The sequence below is a fragment of the Peromyscus eremicus genome, chromosome 8a (genome assembly GCF_949786415.1).
Source record: "Peromyscus eremicus chromosome 8a, PerEre_H2_v1, whole genome shotgun sequence".
Classification (NCBI taxonomy): Eukaryota; Metazoa; Chordata; class Mammalia; order Rodentia; family Cricetidae; genus Peromyscus; species Peromyscus eremicus.
In genome coordinates this window covers 10,009,822-10,027,742 of record NC_081423.1, presented here as the reverse complement: position 1 = coordinate 10,027,742, position 17,921 = coordinate 10,009,822, and the positions used below count along the sequence as shown (strand labels likewise).

The window sequence follows — 17,921 nt, the reverse complement described above, 5'->3', positions numbered from 1 at the left end:
GGCATTAAACTAGAGTGTGGTCATCATATAAAGATTGTCTTTGTATATCAGCATAATTGCTCTCTCCAAAAAGTTGATCTTGGGAAATTTCCATACCTCTAGCCCTATATTGTTGTTCAATAGTCTTAGTGTGGGAGCCCGTTCTCGGGTTCCTCATGGCTTTACCCAGCAGGTCCTCATAGAGGATGATTAGACCACGGGCCTGAGTGCAGGTGTCTGAGATGGTCTGCACTTGGCTGTGCTGGGGGAGGAGGTCTTTTGCTCCACCCCTTGGCGTCTCTATAAAAACCCTGGGGCAGAGACAGTTGGGGCCCATTGGAATAGGTTCCAGGCCCTCTCGAGGCTATCCTTTATTTTCTATCTGTTTATCTCCGAGATATTCTCCACAATAAATCCTTCTATCTAATATTTCCTGCTGCTCGCACTCAAGAAAACTCTGGGGAACTGTGGGGGTGGTTGGGTAAATGCCCCACATCTTAGCCTTGTCTTTCCATGAAGTCCTCCATTGTAAGTGGGGACCAACCTCTAAGACCACTATAACTAAATCTTTCCAGTCTTGAGGGATGACTTTATTACAAGTTGACCACGAGTTTAACATTTACTTCACGAATGGAGAGTGCATACCATGTGAGACTATAGCTTCTTTGAATATCCTCAAATCTAACATTTTTGCAGGAGTCCAATCAGCTCATACACAGCCTTGAGCATTTGGCAGTTCCTGTAAGGTTACTGGATAGATTAAGGTTGGCTGTTTGAAACCTTAGGCCATTTCTCTGTAACTGTGTAATGCAATGTTGAGATTGTTTCACCTTTAAATTCTTCTATCTGGGTCTGAATTTCTCTATGATCTGTTCTAACAAGTTTTTCTAAAATTTTTATCTTGGCACTCACATTAACCAACTTTTTAAATGATAAAACAGAAATGATCAAACAAATAATATTTATAATTGACATTATATCTATCCCATCAACATTAATTATCCTCTCATCTAATTGTTCCATTTTTCAGACCATCTACTGTGTTATCAAACAGAGACCAAACAACCTCCATTGTAAAAATGTATCTCATTTTTTAATGTGGTAAAAAATTCTCTTTTAACTAATTTCTTCCTTTAAGAAATCTTAATTGACTCACCAACTCTGCTGACTGTGTAGAACAGTAGAAGCCCAAGTGGGTTTCAAGGCAGCTACCTAGAGTGGTAGCAGCCAGAGATGGGGATCCAGGAGAGCCCACAACTCACCAGGAGAGAAGAAGAGAAATATCTAGCTGGCTGGATCCAGCTAGTTAGGGACTCTGGCCCACATGGGGTGGAGATTCTGGCCACAGGCAGCTCAAGACTGAGCTGGGACCTGCAAGGCCACAGGCAAGCGTCTTTTTGTTTGTTTTTGTTTTTGTAAATTTGTGCCACAAACATTGGGTGCCAGATGTAACACGAAGCTTAAAAGGTCTTATTTAAAAAAAAACCCCAGAGCCAGATATTGGGGTGAAAGCTGAAAGATCAGAGAAGCAGAACAGCCAGCCACTAGTTCTTACCTCTATGAAATCCTCAGCCTCAAGAGAGCGAGTTCCTGTTTCCTCACGCCTTATATACCTCTCTGTGTCCTGCCATATTACTTCTTGGGATTAAGGGCGTGTGTCACCACTGCCTGGTTCTGTTTCTCTCATGTAGCCCAGAGTGGCCTTGAACTCACAGAGCTCCAGATGGATCTCTGCCTCCCAAGACAAGGATTAAAGGTGTGTGCCACCACTGCCTGACCTCTATGTCTAATTTAGTGGCTGGTTCTGTTCTCTGATCCCCAGGTAACCTTTATCAGGGTATACAATATATCATCACACTGATCTGCTCACAAACTGGACAACCTTCAGAGCAGGTCCTGGCCCCTGGCCTGCAGTGAGCAGGACAGCAGCTGGGGTGGAAAGGGAGCTGAGGCAGCAGGCTTCCTGCACACTGGGGCCCCAGATGGACTAGCTGTGGTCCACCAGCTGATTACCGAACATGTCCTAGAGGCTTCTCTCAGCCTCTGAATTATTAGGCTGCAGTTCACACCTAAAGCCTGTGGATGCAGGAACAGCCACAGGTGACTTGGTTACACTCATTAGCAGTAAGGAATCTGAGCATGTCTCCTCTTCATCTCTCAGTTTAATTAAACTGAGTTTTTAAAAACATTTTATAAATTCCTTGAGAATTTCATACAATGTATTCTGATGATATTTACCCCAGAATCCTTCCTCTAACTCCTTCCAGATCAACCATCAGCTACCTACCTGCCAGCTTTGTTCCTGCTAAAATAAAATGAAACTGACAGATTGGAGTTGTACATATAGTGCAGGCATGTGTCCACCCACTGGAGCACAGGAAACTTAACAGAATCCACACCCTTAGAGACAACTGACCCCTTCAGCAGAAACCATCAACTCTCTACCCCTCCTCAGCTGGTGATGAGGGCACGTGAGCCCCTCGACCCTCTGTGCTGGAATGTGACAGGCTTGATCTTGTTCAGGTCTTATAGAGGCAGCCACAGATGCTGGGAGTTCGTCAGTGCAGCGGTCTGCTCTTGTCCAGAACACACTGTCTCACTCTGGTCCTCTCTGCTCTTCTTTCGTGGTGTTCCCTGATCAAGGGGAAGAGGGTGATACAGATGTCCCATTAGTGACTGAGCACTCCATTGGCATTTGCTCTCTGCTTTTTGAACAATTGTTTCTCTGTTAACCACTGCACAAAGGAACTGACGAGATTGGAGACCTGCACTAATCTATGGGAGTTAAACAGGAATATGGAGACATTTTCATACCCAGTTCATTTAGCTAATAATAGTAGGTACTCCCATGGGACCAGTGAGCTCCCCAACCATGTGGTTGAGCTCATGGACAGGTTCACAGTACTTTTTAAAAGTTGGATGAATTTTCACTGGTAAATAGTAACAAAAATTATGCACATGAATATCCTGATATTATGGAAAAATAAAAGGAGGCTATTCATGACACAGTGACTTGGCCACCATGAGATCCAGCAATCACACTCCTGGGTAGAGATCCAGAGGACACAACCAGTGTGTCAGAGGTTTGCTCACAGGCTCAGAGCAGTGTCATTCCCAATAGCCAAGAACTGGGAACCACCAAGTGCCTGTCAGCTGGTGAACAGGAAGGATGTGGAACAGACACAGTGGGAACTCCTCAGCCTTCTCCACCTCCAGTTACAAAGTTAGATGTCCTGAACAGGAAAGACATGGAACAACCACAGTGGGAACTCCTCAGCCGTCTCCACCTCCAGTTACAAAGTTAGACGTACTGCTTCTTTACAGCGAACACTGACCATGGTCTATACATGAGTAGCAGCAACTTGTAGCTTACATTGTGCTTTCTAGTGATGTCACTCATTCTGATCATCATTATGATGAACATGCTGCTTCATGTGACAATTTTAATGGAGATGTGCAGTGTGGGATCCGAGTTCTATATGAGAAGGGATAGGGCAGTGGAAGATCTGAATTCCCACCAGGAAACACTGGACAGCTAGGCTCCCCCTAATTCTACTGTCAGAGACTTGAAACTGCAGATCCTGGGAGAGACTAGGCTGGCTGAAAACTGACCCAAACTTCAGCTACTGAGAAGTAAATTTATAGGGGTCATTAAACCTGAACCACACATAAGTGTGAATTTCAACATAGAATTAACACACCAGTGTGCCCTTTGATGTTGGTGCAGGTGACTTGACAATTACTCCACTTTAAATTCTCATTCCAGGATTTTAACCAGGTTTGGCCAGAATTTTCCTTGCACCCCTCACGAGAAGGTGATACTTTGAGGAGAGGGAACAACTTATCATAATAATGAATGATATGGGTCTCTCTGTGCCCAAATATATCCATACATAACCTGTGTTCCATGTCAGATGGCCAGCTACAGCACATGGCCAGACTCGGAACACAACAATGGCGACTCCACCTGCTGTAAAAGCCTGTCCTTCCATCAGGCACTCTGACTTCCCACAATCTCCAAATGACACCCACAAGGTCCACATGCTCATGAGTCATGTTACATGGGAACCTATCTGAATGCAAAGACATAGTGCAACTCCCCTAAAACATCCTCATGCCAGAAGCTGGACACTTGGTCTCCAGAGGGAGAGCCAGGCTAATTCAGACAAGGTTTAAAACTTCTCACACTTATCCACTGAACTTTCCACATTCTGAATAACTACAGAGAATGCACAGTGGACCCATGGCCATGTGTGCCCAGCAATCCCCAGTGTTGGGTGTCAGTCATGTTTTACACCCACCACCCCATCATGAGAAACACTGGAAATCTGGTGCTTGAGAGACTGCAGTTCCTGCACAGGGGAAGCATGGACTTGACAGAGTCCCAGGAAAGAACAGGCTAATAGAACAAGTTCCCAATGCTGCATAAACTGCAAGTGCATGTGGACAGTGGCTTGAGACATATCTAGACAGGATGATTATTCACAAACACGGTTATTCAGGTGGAAAGTCCACTGAGGATAGGACAAGTGAAAGCATGTGCTCCCAGGATTCTCACACCTCATTCTGGGCTCTGTCTGCAATTCATTCTACTGTGGCTCATGAATGCTGTGTATTTATTCACTATTGATCAATATATTTTGTACTGTTCCCTCTAAAACTAAGGACCACTGGCCTTGCAGCCTAACACTCAGCTAAAAGATTAGTGGTGCAGAGGTAAAATGGGAAACGAGGTATGGTTACATTTGGAGCCAGATGGCACCCTGCAGCTGAGTGCCAGCAATAAATCATGATGCCTATGGAGAATCTGAGATGCTGAGACAGAGGGTGATTTCAGACATTTGAGATGAGGAAGCAGCACTGTCAACTGTGTGTCTCCTCTCAAGGATGCAGTGACCTCAGAAAAGATGGAGGGTTGCTACAAGATGCATGGAAGTGATTCCCATGGAGGTGTCTCTGTGAAACAATTTCAGCTACTTTCCCAAATCTATGTGTTTCCAAGGATGCTTGACATAGTTTGGGAGAGAATAAGAATGGACCAAGTTGGGAGGTAACTGAGGCCACGATGCCCTTTGTGATTCTCAGAATGAAGTGAGGTGAGGCTTCTGTGACCTCACAGGTAAATCTGCTGCAGAAACATCAGTGTTCTTTGCCTGGGGGCAATAAGAGTCCACCAAGGAGGGCTGGGATTCGAAGCAGGTCCAACTGTCTGGGTAAGTTTGGGCTGTTTTCTGGGATGGATGCTACCTGAAATTCATCGTGTGAGTGACTCAGTTAGTGTGGGGCACTTCTTCATTGAGGCCTTAAGTGGAGAGAATGAAACATAGTGAGGTCATTGAAATGTTCCTGCCTGAGGACAACTCATCCTAAGAACTAGAAAGATCAGGGGTCAGACATCTTATAGCAGTGGGACTGGTCCCTCAAGACCACAGGGAGAGAACCCCCTCATCTCACTGGGGAAAGAGGCCTTGGGATGAAGCTGCACAGGTGTCTCTAGACCAGGACTCAGCACCCTGCATAGGTAACGAAGAAGGATCCATTCCTGTTTGAATGGCCACATTAGACCAGCATGCATGGCTTCTCCAGGGAAGGTAGGAAAAGCACGTGGGGAACTGCCATCTGCTCGTCCCTGAGGACTCCAGTCCCTGCAGTAGCAATGTTTTCATTTGTACTCAGCTGTCACAATATGGAAAGAAACATCTATGTCACTATCAGAGGAAACACCATGAAAGCACTCCACCCTCTAATTCTGTGATTATGGACATTTGCACTTTGTATGTGTGCTCTGTCTGCAGGTCCATGTCATATGTGTGAAAGTGCTTATAGAGGACACTGAATGCCGTCATGTATCTTCCCTACCAATATACACATTGCTATCTGAGACAGGGTAACTTTATGTTCAGGCTTTGTTAATAAGATGAACTCACCACAGGGAAAGCCTTCCACAGTGCTGGGACGGAGTGCTCAGCACAGTTTGGGAAAGCATGGCTGTTCCTCATGCTGCACTCAGGCACAGAGGAATAAGCTGGACAGAGGTGTGGTCAAGCCTCTGTTACCTCACATAATAGCTCATTGCCAAGGTAAAGGCTGTGGTGTTGATGTGAGGGAAGTCAGTGTCTGCTGGGGTGGGCCGGGATTCAGAAAGAGTTGCTTGCAGGTGTGCAGTGAGGTTTGGGCTTTGTGGTGGGAAAATACATACAAGATTCCTGGGATGAAGGCCTAATTAAACAGTGTGTTATACTGAAAAGTGGGAGGGTGTGATGTGTGAGGCACAATGTGGTCCTTGAGGCGACCTTTAACAGGACCTGTGCTATAGCAGTAGGAAAAAGTTACAGTATCAGTGGAATGTGTGCCAAGAAATTGTCCAAATAAGGACTCAGAGAGATGACACCCACAACTCATTGGACGATGAGGCCCAGGGATGGCCACACCCGGCCTGTACTGCAGACTGGTACAGGGTGAAGTTCTGCTGTTGTGCTGTTCTCCAGTGAGTGACATTCTCAGAAGTCATCGACTACCATTGCACAGCCAGGTACAGAAATTTCATGACATCCTCCTTTCTGGGCAATCCTACTTCAAGCTGGGTTTAATGGTGGTGAAGGAACATGTTACGGGACAAATTTATCAATCAGTTTGGTACCCAGGGCCCAGAAGACGGCACACTCCAAGTTTCATGATGAGAGAAGCTTGCTGATAACTAGAGCATGAGAAATGATAAACCAAGAATTACACTTTGCACATTGGGACTGAGTATGCATACCTCATCCCCAATGGACTTGCTCTTCCCAGGGGTAAAGTTTCCTAGACAAAGAGGAGGCATGGGTTTGAGCTTCTTCCCATGAAATGGTCATAAAAGATGCCTTCAGATACTTCCCATAAGTAATAGCCCAAAATGTACCCATGTGCCTGGACAGCCTTTGAGATTTCCCAAACAGTGAGGCCTGGCCTCTGTGACCTCACATGAGGGTCACTGTCATGGTTAAAGGTGAGCCCTATGTCTAAGGGCAGCAGTCAGAGTAGGCAGGGATTTGAACCAAGGAGAATGTGGGCAGGGATGCACTTCAGGTAAGTGACTGCAGAAAATTCTTTAGGTGAAGAAGTGATCTCACACCAGTGTATGTAGTTGGCAGGGGGATTTCTGGAAGGGCATTTTGAAGGCACGATTCAGTGTTTGAGGGGTTTTAATGGACAAGACAGATGTGATCTTCAGAATTGCAATTCAAAACCCAGAGAAACATCATCACAGAGCAGGTCCATGTATGACACACAGGGACAAGACAGCATATCCAAATCAGGGAAAGAGGTTTTGTGAAGATCTTCACAGCCTCCAGTGCCTTAGCAAGGCATCCTCAAGACACACAGAGGACTACCCTCTATTGTAACTCCCTGTGATATTCCCTCATGGGAGGGTACCACAGGAAGAAAATGCAGCATGATGTCTTGTTGGGACTCTCTTGTGGGTCTCACAACTTAGAAGCACCAAACATTCTAAATGAGTTCATGGGCAGTCTCCACAGCATGGCCAGTGAGCTGTGCAACAAGAAGGTCTTTTTCAAACTCCCCTTCTTCCCTATATATTTCATCTTTCTAATTGTATGATATAAAATTGTATCATCTGGATAGTGGGCTATAGATATCTGTGTCTGCGCAGTTTCCCTGAGGACAAGTCAATGACATGCCATAAAAGAACATCGATATTATCCTCTATAATTATCCACAAGTCTATTTATTGTTATGTTTTTTCTCTTTTTTTTCAGATGATGACCATGTATGAACACTAATGTAAATGTAAGTTTTGATCTACAAGAACTCAGAATGATCCACTACATCAGCTGTAAGAAACTGGTATGTTTGACCCTGAGGATAGCCAGACCCTCAAAGGTAAGATATGTAGGCATGTTCCAGCAGCTCAAATGAAAGAGGCCTTGGGAACTTAAAAAAATAGTGTGAGTGGGCCTGAGCCTGACCCTGAAAGGCCGAGCAGAATGCAAAAAGCAATGTGGAGCTGAGATGATTCCTAACAATATTTTGAATTTGGCACAGGACCAAATGAGGAGAGATGTGGGTCTGGGCCTACCCTTAAACCTGAAGAGTCCCAAAACAACAGAAGTAAAAACATGAGGATAGACCTATCCATAAACTTAGGGAGGCTGAGGGCCGAGAAAACAGATGTGAGCCTGGGACTATTCCTGACACTGAAGAGCCCTGGGCCCAAACAAGCAGAGATGTGGGTCTGGGTCTATCCCTGAAGAGGCCTGAGTCCTAAAAAGGAGACATGTGGGCCTGGACCTATCCCTGACCCTGAAAAGGCCTGGGCCCTAACAAGGAGAGATGTGAGCTTGGGCCTACTCTTGAACCTAAAGAGGCCTGGGCCCTCAACAAAGAGATATGGGCCTGGGCCTATCCCAGACTCTGAAAAGGCCTGGGCCCTAACAAGGAGAGATGTGGGCTTCGGCCTATCCCTGACCCTGAAGAGGCCTGGGCCCTAACAAGGAAAGATGTGGGCCTGGGCCTATCCCGACCCTGAAGAGGCCTGGGCCCTAACAAGGAAAGATGTGGGCCTGGGCCTATCCCTGACCCTGAAGAGGCCTGGGCCCTAACAAGGAAAGATGTGGGCCTGGGCCTATCCCTGACCCTGAAGAGGCCTGGGCCCTAACAAGGAAAGATGTGGGCCTGGGCCTATCCCTGACCCTGAAGAGGCCTGGGCCCTAACAAGAAGAGATGTGGGCCTGGGCCTATTCTTGAACCTGAAGAGGCCTGGGCCCTAACAAGGAGAAATGTGGGCCTGGGCCTATCCCTGACCCCGAAGAAGCCTGGGCACTACAAGAAGATATATGGGCCTGGGCCTATCCCTGACCCTGAAGAGGCCTGGTCCCTAACAAGGAAAGATGTGGACCTGGGCCTATCTCCGACCCCGAAGAAGCCTGGGCCCTACAAGAAGATATATGGGCCTGGGCCTATCCCTGACCCTGAAGAGGCCTGGGCCCTAACAAGAAGACATGTGGGCCTGGGTCTATCCCTGACCCTGAAGAGGCCTGGGCCCTAACAAGAAGACATGTGGGCCTGGGTCTATCCCTGACCCTGAAGAGGCCTGGGCCCTAACAAAGAAAGATGTGGGCCTGGGCCTATCCCTGATCCTGAAGAGGACTGGGCCCTAACAAGGAAAGATGTGGGCCTGGGCCTATCCCCGACCCTGAAGAAGCCTGGGCCCTAACAAGGAAAGATGTGGGCCTGGGCCTATCCCTGACCCTGAGGAGGCCTGGGCCCTAAAAAGGAAAGATGTGGGCCTGGGCCTATCTCCGACCCTGAAGAGGCCTGGGCCCTAACAAGGAAAGATGTGGGCCTGGGCCTATCCCTGACCCCAAAGAAGCCTGGGCCCTAACAAGGAAAATCTGGGCCTGGGCCTATCCCCGACCCCGAAGAAGCCTGGGCCCTACAAGAAGATATGTGGGCCTGGGTCTATCCCTGACCCTGAAGAGGCCTGGGCCCTAACAAGGAAAGATGTGGGCCTGGGCCTATCTCCGACCCCGAAGAAGCCTGGGCCCTACAAGAAGAGATGTGGGCCTGGGCCTATCCCTGACCCTGAAGAGGACTGGGCCCTAACAAGGAAAGATGTGGGCCTGGGCCTATCCCTGACCCTGAGGAGGCCTGGGCCCTAAAAAGGAAAGATGTGGGCCTGGGCCTATCTCCGACCCTGAAGAGGCCTGGTCCCTAACAAAGAAAGATGTGGGCCTGGGCCTGTCCTTGATCCTGAAAAGGCCTTGGCCCTAACAAGGAAAGATGTGGGCCTGGGCCTATCCCTGACCCTGAAGAGGCCTGGGCCCTAACAAGGAAAGATGTGGGCCTGGGCCTATTCCTGACCCTGAAGAGGCCTGGGCCCTAACAAGGAGAAATGTGGGCCTGGGTCTATCCCTGACCCTGAAGAGGCCTGGGCCCTACAAGAAGATATGTGGGCCTGGGTCTATCCCTCACCCTGAAGAGGCCTGGGCCCTACAAGAAGACATGTGGGCCTGGGCCTATCCCTCACCCTGAAGAGGCCTGGGCCCTACAAGAAGATATGTGGGCCTGGGTCTATCCCAGACCCTGAAGAGGCCTGGGCCCTAACAAGAAGACATGTGGGCCTGGGCCTATCCCTGATCCTGAAGAGGCCTGGGCCCTAACAAGGAAAGATGTGGGCCTGGGCCTATCCCAGACCCCGAAGAAGCCTGGGCCCTACAAGAAGATATGTGGGCCTGGGTCTATCCCCGATCCTGAAGAGGCCTGGTCCCTAACAAGGAAAGATGTGGGCCTGGGCCTATCCCCGACCCCAAAGAAGCCTGGGCCCTAACAAGGAAAGATGTGGGCCTGGGTCTATCCCCGACCCCGAAGAAGCCTGGGCCCTACAAGAAGATATGTGGGCCTGGGTCTATCCCTGACCCTGAAGAGGCCTGGGCCCTAACAAGGAAAGATGTGGGCCTGGGCCTATCCCTGACCCTGAAGAGGCCTGGGCCCTAACAAGGAAAGATGTGGGCCTGGGCCTATCCCCGACCCTGAAGAAGCCTGGGCCCTACAAGAAGATATGTGGGCCTGGGCCTATCCTTGACCCTGAAGAGGCCTGGGCCCTAACAAGGAAAGATGTGGGCCTGGGCCTATCCCTGACCCTGAAGAGGCCTGGGCCCTAACAAGGAAAGATGTGGGCCTGGGCCTATCCCTGACCCTGAGGAGGCCTGGGCCCTAACAAGGAAAGATGTGGGCCTGGGCCTATACCCGACCCCAAAGAAGCCTGGGCCCTACAAGAAGATATGTGGGCCTGGGTCTATCCCCGATCCTGAAGAGGCCTGGGCCCTAACAAGGAAAGATGTGGGCCTGGGCCTATCCTTGACCCTGAAGAGGCCTGGGCCCTAACAAGGAAAGATGTGGGCCTGGGCCTATCCCTGACCCTGAAGAGGCCTGGGCCCTAACAAGGAAAGATGTGGGCCTGGGCCTATCCCTGAACCCGAAGAAGCCTGGGCCCTACAAGAAGATATATGGGCCTGGGCCTATCCCTGACCCTGAAGAGGCCTGGGCCCTAACAAGGAGAGATGTGGGCCTGGGCCTATCCCTGACCCTGAAGTCGCCTGGACCCTAACAAGAAGACAAGCGGGCCTGGGTCTTTTCCTGACCCTGAAGGGGCCTGGGCCCTAACAAGAAGAGATGTGGCCATGGGCCTATCAGTTAACCTAAAGAGCAGCATCAGCAACAACAGGAGCAAAACAAAAAACAACACCAGCAACCTCAGCAGTAGCATCAGCAACAACTGTCACAACTCCAGCAGCAGCAACAGCACACATCTAAAGCCTTTAGTCGTCAGCCCTATTGCACATGTGTTACCCTAGCATTGTGTGTTTAGTTTTCAATAAATGTAAGGTTATCTACAACCATGGCTCATCCTGAAACGTTTATTTTGACTCTTTCCGTATAGTGATAACATCGAGCTACGGAAGAGCAGGCTGTGGTGGTTACTCACAAACAGGAAGTTAGGTAGCTCCCTGTACACGGCACATATCTGTATGCTCAGACCTCATCCTGAAGATCGGAGCACCTCTGTCCATGGTCTGTATCTTGGCCATTTGTGGGAGTCTCTTTAAAAAGGTGGCTGGCCTGAAGGAATTCCGGCGGCTGCACAGTGCCCTGCAGAGCAGCTCCTCCTACAGAGGAGGTCTTCAAGATGCTCAGCAATAAAGAATCTGTGGATCAGATCATTGTGGCCACTCCAGGCCTCAGCAGTGATCCCATTGCTCTAGGGGTTCTCCAGGACAAGGACCTCTTCTCTGTCTTTGCTGATCCCAACATGCTGGATACATTGGTGCCTGCTCACCCAGCCCTGGTCAATGCCATCATCCTGGTTCTGCACTCAGCAGCAGGCAGCACCCCAATGCCAGGAGCTGACTCCTCTTCCCGAAGCATGCCCTCCAGCTCCTACTGAGATATGCCAGGTGGCTTCCTGTTTGACGGGCTCTCGGATGATGAGGACGACTTTCACCCAAGCACCCGGTCTAAGCCCTCTAGCAGTACACCCAGCTTCTGCCCGGCCTCCCTGGGGTACAGTGGGGCTGCTGGGCCCCGTCCCATCACCCAGAGTGAGCTGGCCACTGCCCTGGCCCTGGCCAGTACTCCAAAGAGCAGCTCTCACACACCAACTCCTGGCACCCAGGGCCATTCTTCAGGCACCTTGCCAATGTCCTCTGGTATCCAATCAGGAACGCCCACCACCAATGATCTTTTTAGTCAAGCCCTCCAGCATGCCCTGCAGGCCTCTGGGCAGCCCAGCCTTCAGAGCCAATGGCAGCCTCAGCTGCAGCAGTTGCGTGACATGGGCATCCATGGATGAGGAACTGAGCCTCCGTGCCCTTCAGGCCACTGGAGGGGATATCCAAGCAGCCCTGGAGCTGATCTTTGCTGGAGGAGGAGCCCCATGAACTTCTAGTACCCGAGTGCCTAGCAAGTTGCAGAGGCGATTCCTACAAGGAGACACGTGAAGTTGCCTCCAGCTCCCCCACTCTCCCAATATATCTGATGGTCTACTAAAAAAAAAAAAAAAATTAAATAAAAAGCTAGTGAAAGGCGTCAAGTAGGTAGGAGCCCTCACCTAGTTATAAATCACTGGGATAAAATTTCTAAATTAGAGGGAGGACCGCTCCCAACCCCATCCAGTGAGGAAATCAGATTAGCACCCATTGCTACAGAGGTGCTGATGAAGGTCTGGGGCAGAGGAGTGAGAGAAGGCTCAGTGTGGATCACAGGACACCAGGCATTGGAAATTGTCTTCCAGTGAGACTCCACAGGAAGATGAATGGACCCCCACTGATATCCTCTGCATGGTGCCACAGCACAGTCACGGACAGATTCACGTCCAAGGAACAGTAAAGTGTGCTCTGCTCCCTCACTTAGAGAATTAGAGGGTGGCGGGTTGCAACTCTGAGCTTGCTCCTGTTGATCCTGGGAGGTCTAGGTGGCAGATTTGTTGGTGTGTTCCATGTTGATACTCAGACACAGAGAGGGTGTCTCGTAGAAATGACGTGGAAACTGCACCCATGAAAACACAAAATATGGGAGCCAAAATGAGACAGAAACGAGGGGAATACCATTGGACGTGCTTTTACGGGTAGGAGGGGAAACTCATGGGGACTCTTCCCGAGACGAGGAGCTATAGGGAAGTAAGCATTGCCGATGGGGGGGAATCAGTTGTCCAGAGATGAATCCCCTACCTGGTTATCCAGTACCTGGTATTCAGACCTGAGAACACACACGCGAGCATCACTGAACAGGCGCAGCCTACGGGAGGTTTAAATCTTAGCGTTTTCTGTAAACATCTGCCAGTAATGGAAACATCCTTCTGAGAGGGAGAGAGAAGGAAAATGGCAACAATTCGAGCAAGAAGGACAGTGCAATGGTGTGGTTTTATTTTCATTCTACAAATTATAAATGTAACTATTTAATGGAAGACTGGCTGGGTGAGATACTGCTATTGTAATATTTATACAGTGAAACAGCATTCCTGTGTTGTATTGTATTTCAACACTCTCGTCTCCACACCTAGATCTCCCTTCTACCAAGAAGAAACTCGCACAGACATTACAACATCGTGTTGACATGGGGTTCTGTGGTGACAGGAGAGTTACCTTGAGCCTTTAAATCAGCTGACACCCCAGGGAATAATTAATGCTCTCTCCTCTCCTACAAACCATGCCACCCACAGATATCCCCATCTCTCACATTAAACCAATTCCTACTGTGCCGCTTCATCTGGAAGGGAAGTAACACAGAAGTGAGGACCGTGAGCTTGCTCACTTCTCACTGCAGCAGCAGAACCCTGGTCGGCCTTTTGTTTCAGGTTTATAGAGGTACCTGAGTACTGAGTGCCAGAGTCAAATTCCAGAAAGCCAGGAATTAGCCTATAAATGTGTTTTTCAATTTCTTAATTATTTTTAGATATAACTCAACTATTTCCCCACACCTCAAATGCACTTATAAAGCTTTTGTATTATCTACATAAATATTAAACCATTTTCACTTTTATGCAAATACTATGGATAGTTGGTTCACGTCAAGAATAAATCTTTCGAGATGTATGTAATTTACTGTGAAAAAACAATGAAAGGCTCTGGGAACATAAAGAATTTATTTATAATATTGCTTGTTAAGTTCCATCTAGTACACACTGAGTGCCCAAATCATACAAGAATTCTTAACATGTGGTTTTCAATATCCAGAACATCCAACTCTTTAGTTAACATCATTTTGTCCCCTTCTAATACCTGGAATGATTTTAAACCAGATATTGCTACATGGGCAGTGCTGGTCTTGAACTCACAGCACTCCTCCTTCCTCTCTCCCTCAAGTGATGAGATTCAGGGGCCACCACCCTGGCTCTGTTCCTAACATCTACAATTAGAGCCACAGCTGCAGATGGAAGCACATGAGCACACAAGGCTTGTGCTCTTCTCCCCTGACCTCAACATGGAGCCTGGCAAAGGGTTCTGCTATGATGGGGGACCAACAACAAGTGGGATACTCATCAGTACATCAGGACTCAGGCTCCTCTGCCTATCTACCTAAGATTACAGCAGTGAGTGTCACCATGTTGGACACTCTAGGAGAAGAGTCAAATAGAATATTCACTACAATTTCATATCAAAGTCAATGAAAATACCTTATGTAGTTCTGCTTTACATAGGAAACAGTTCTTTAAGTCATTTTGTGAAATTCATCTTCTTACCTATATTTTTCAGTCACTACACTGATTCTACAAGGAAGGGTGGCCTCTGTTTGTAACTTTGTAAATCTCATCAGCCAGGGCATATGGATGGCTTATTAGAACACTGTGGTGGTGTCTTTCTGCTCCTGCTGAGCTAAGGATGCTTCACCTGAACAAACACAGTGTCACTAGCACAGGTTAGTGCTGACATGTAACACTCTGTCCTGTAAGGGCCACAGGGTCGAGAGAAAAATGAATCTTCTTAAAACCAAGTAACTGAGTCCCAGGACTTTCCATCATTCATGTTTAATTTAGGTACCAGGTACTTCATAGTTAAGGTATTTACTCCCCAAAATACAAAGAAAATGAAATGATAATTAACATTACCTTTCCCTGAAGATGAGGAAACATTTTCAAAGGCCACGTGAAGATACACAAGGCAGCACTTCACATTTCCTGAGAAAAAGAAAATGGTCGAAAAGCATAAGGGAATGAACTGAGCCCACCCACCACCTGCCTCTGCACCAAACTCTTACTCCACAGCACACAGGGCTGAACTGCAGTGACAATGACCTCCACTGCATAGTCAGTGACAGTGAATTCTCACACGGTTCCTTTAAAGTATAAAAAGGTTTCACACGGATTTTAGCATTAAAAATGAAATTTTAAATAATATATTTTAATTGGGAATTTTATACATAAACATAGTTTTTTTTTTTCATAGTCTGCTTTGTTTCTCCAAATCCTGCCTGATCTCACACTCAACTGCACCATTTTGGTGTCTTTTTTTGAGGTGTGGGGGGAAAACCTACATAAGGCAACATTTCATGCCCGTCCTCTCCTGTGTGTAGGGCTACCCAACAAGACTTGCTCAAGCTACCATTGCATTGTCACATTAAGGAAAACTCACTCTTCCTCCTCTAGAAGCCACCAACTGTCAACAGCTTCTCAGTCAGGGGAGGGGCCACTGAGCTCCTTTCCCCTCCATGCTAGAATACTGACTGGCTTCATCCTAGAGTTCCTAAAAGCAGCAGGACTTTCATGTAAAGTAGACAGTGCTTTATTGCAATTCCATGACCTCCGGATCTTAAAATCTGTCCACCCCTCTTCCGGATTGGTCTCTGAGACTCAGAGGAAGGTGTAATATAATATCACATTTATGCCTGTGAATGCCACATCTCTGAATTTGGACAGTTTCTAGTGTGACACACAGCTTCCTGCATTAAGAGACTTCTCTGATGAGGACTGAGCTCACTAACCTGTGAGTACAGAGATGTGAATTCAGAGGCAGTGTGATCTGACATTTATCATAGTAGTTGTGGCAGGCTCACCCTGGGGGCCTGTGAGTTTGCCAGCCACAGGTACTACACTAGATTTACACTGTGATGCAGGCTTTTATTCTTATGGGTTGGATTTTAATTCCAATGAGAATGTGGCTCGTCACTGCAGTGTTTTTCATGAGCATGGGCCCATGAGCTCCTATGCTTGATTAGGTGACAGAGGGCAAAACTGTGTGGGAAGGATTAGGAGATGTGGCCTTGTAGGAAGAGGTGTGTCACTAGAGATGAACTTTGAGGTTTCTCTCTGACTCATGCTTGCTATCCCAAGATGTGAGCTCTCAACTGCTGCTCCAGCACCATGCATGCCAGTCGGTTGTTATGATCTCTGCCATGATGGCCATGGACTCATCATCTGAGTCTGTAAGGCCCTAGTAACTCTTTCTTCTGTGAGTTCCCTTGGTCATTGTGTCTCGTCACAATACCAAGTAAATCAGACAGTCATGCCCGTGACATTCAAGCACTATTGCACCAATAGGTACATCTTGCCACACTGTTCGTCATTTACAGTTCACAGGAATACAGCTGGAGGAAACTCCTGCTGGTCCCATCCATGAACCTAAAATCTCATCTCAAAACACAAAAACCAACCATACAACAAAAGCCAATCGACACTTCTGGAAACATAGCCCCCCCCCCAAAAAAAAAGTCAGGGTCTCACAGCCTGTAGCTCACTATATAGACTAGGTGAGCACTAAACTCACAGAGCCCCACCTCCCTCCATCTCTCCATTTTGTTGTGTGGTTTTTGGGGGGCGGGGCGGGGCATGTTGTTTGTTTAAGAAAATACTGATGCCTACCTACTCGTCTTTTCTCTGACATGATAAACCAAGAATTACACTTTGCACATTGGGGCTGAGTATGCATACCTCATCCCCACTGGACTTGCTCTTCCCAGGGGTAAAGTTCCCTAGAGAAAAGGAGGCCTCGAACTGAGCTTCTTTCCATAAAATGATATAAAAGATGCCTTCAGATACTTCCCATGAGTACTAACCCAAAATATACCCATGTGCCTGGACAGCCTTTGAGATTTCCCAAACAGTGAGGCCTGGCCTTGTGACCTCACATGAGGGTCACTGTCATGGTTAAAGGTGTGCTCCATATATAAGGGCAGCAGAGTCAGAGTAGGCAGGGATTGCAACCCAGGAGAATGTGGGCAGGGATTCATTTCAGGTAAGTGACTGCAGAAAATTCTTTAGGTGAAGAAGTGATCTCACACCAGTGTATATAGTTAGCAGGGGGATTTCTGGAAGGCGGTTTGGAAGGCACAGTCAGTGTCTGAGGGGTTTTAATGGACAAGACAGATGTGATCTTCAGAAGAATTGCAATTCAAAACCCAGAGAGACATCCTCACAGAGCATGGCCATGCATGACACACAGGGACAAGACAGCATATCCAAATCAAGGAAAGAGGTTTTGTGAAGATCTGCACAGCCTCCAGTGCCTTAGCAAGGCATTCTCAAGACACACAGAGGACTACCCTCTATTGTAACTCCCTGTGATATTCCTTCATGGGAGGGTACCACAGGAAGAAAATGCAGCATGATGTCTTGATGGGACTCTCTTGTGGGTCTCACAACTTAGAAGCACCAAACATTCCATATGAGTTCATGGGCACTCCCAACCACAGGACCAGTATAGCTCTACAACAAGAAGGACTTTCCTAACTCTGAAAAACTAAATGGTCAACAACAACCACATCTTCCTTTTCAGTGAGCCGGCTGCTGGAGAAACAGAATATTTGCTTGATCCTAGGAATTAACAGAGGCATTAAACATTGTATGTTTAAATGTCATCTGCTGTCAACTTCCTAGAACCCTGGTGCCAGTCCTGGACTAATTCCAGAATTTCTTATCTGTAGCCACCTGTGGTGGGGCACACCTGTAATCC

The 17,921-nt window shown here is 47.8% G+C and overlaps 1 pseudogene; it reads left to right on the top strand.

Moving 5' to 3' along the window:
- The first annotated feature begins 11,656 nt into the window (after positions 1-11,656).
- LOC131915846 (ubiquitin-like protein 7) lies at positions 11,657-12,416 on the top strand (annotated as a pseudogene).
- Positions 12,417-17,921: the final 5,505 nt, after the last annotated feature.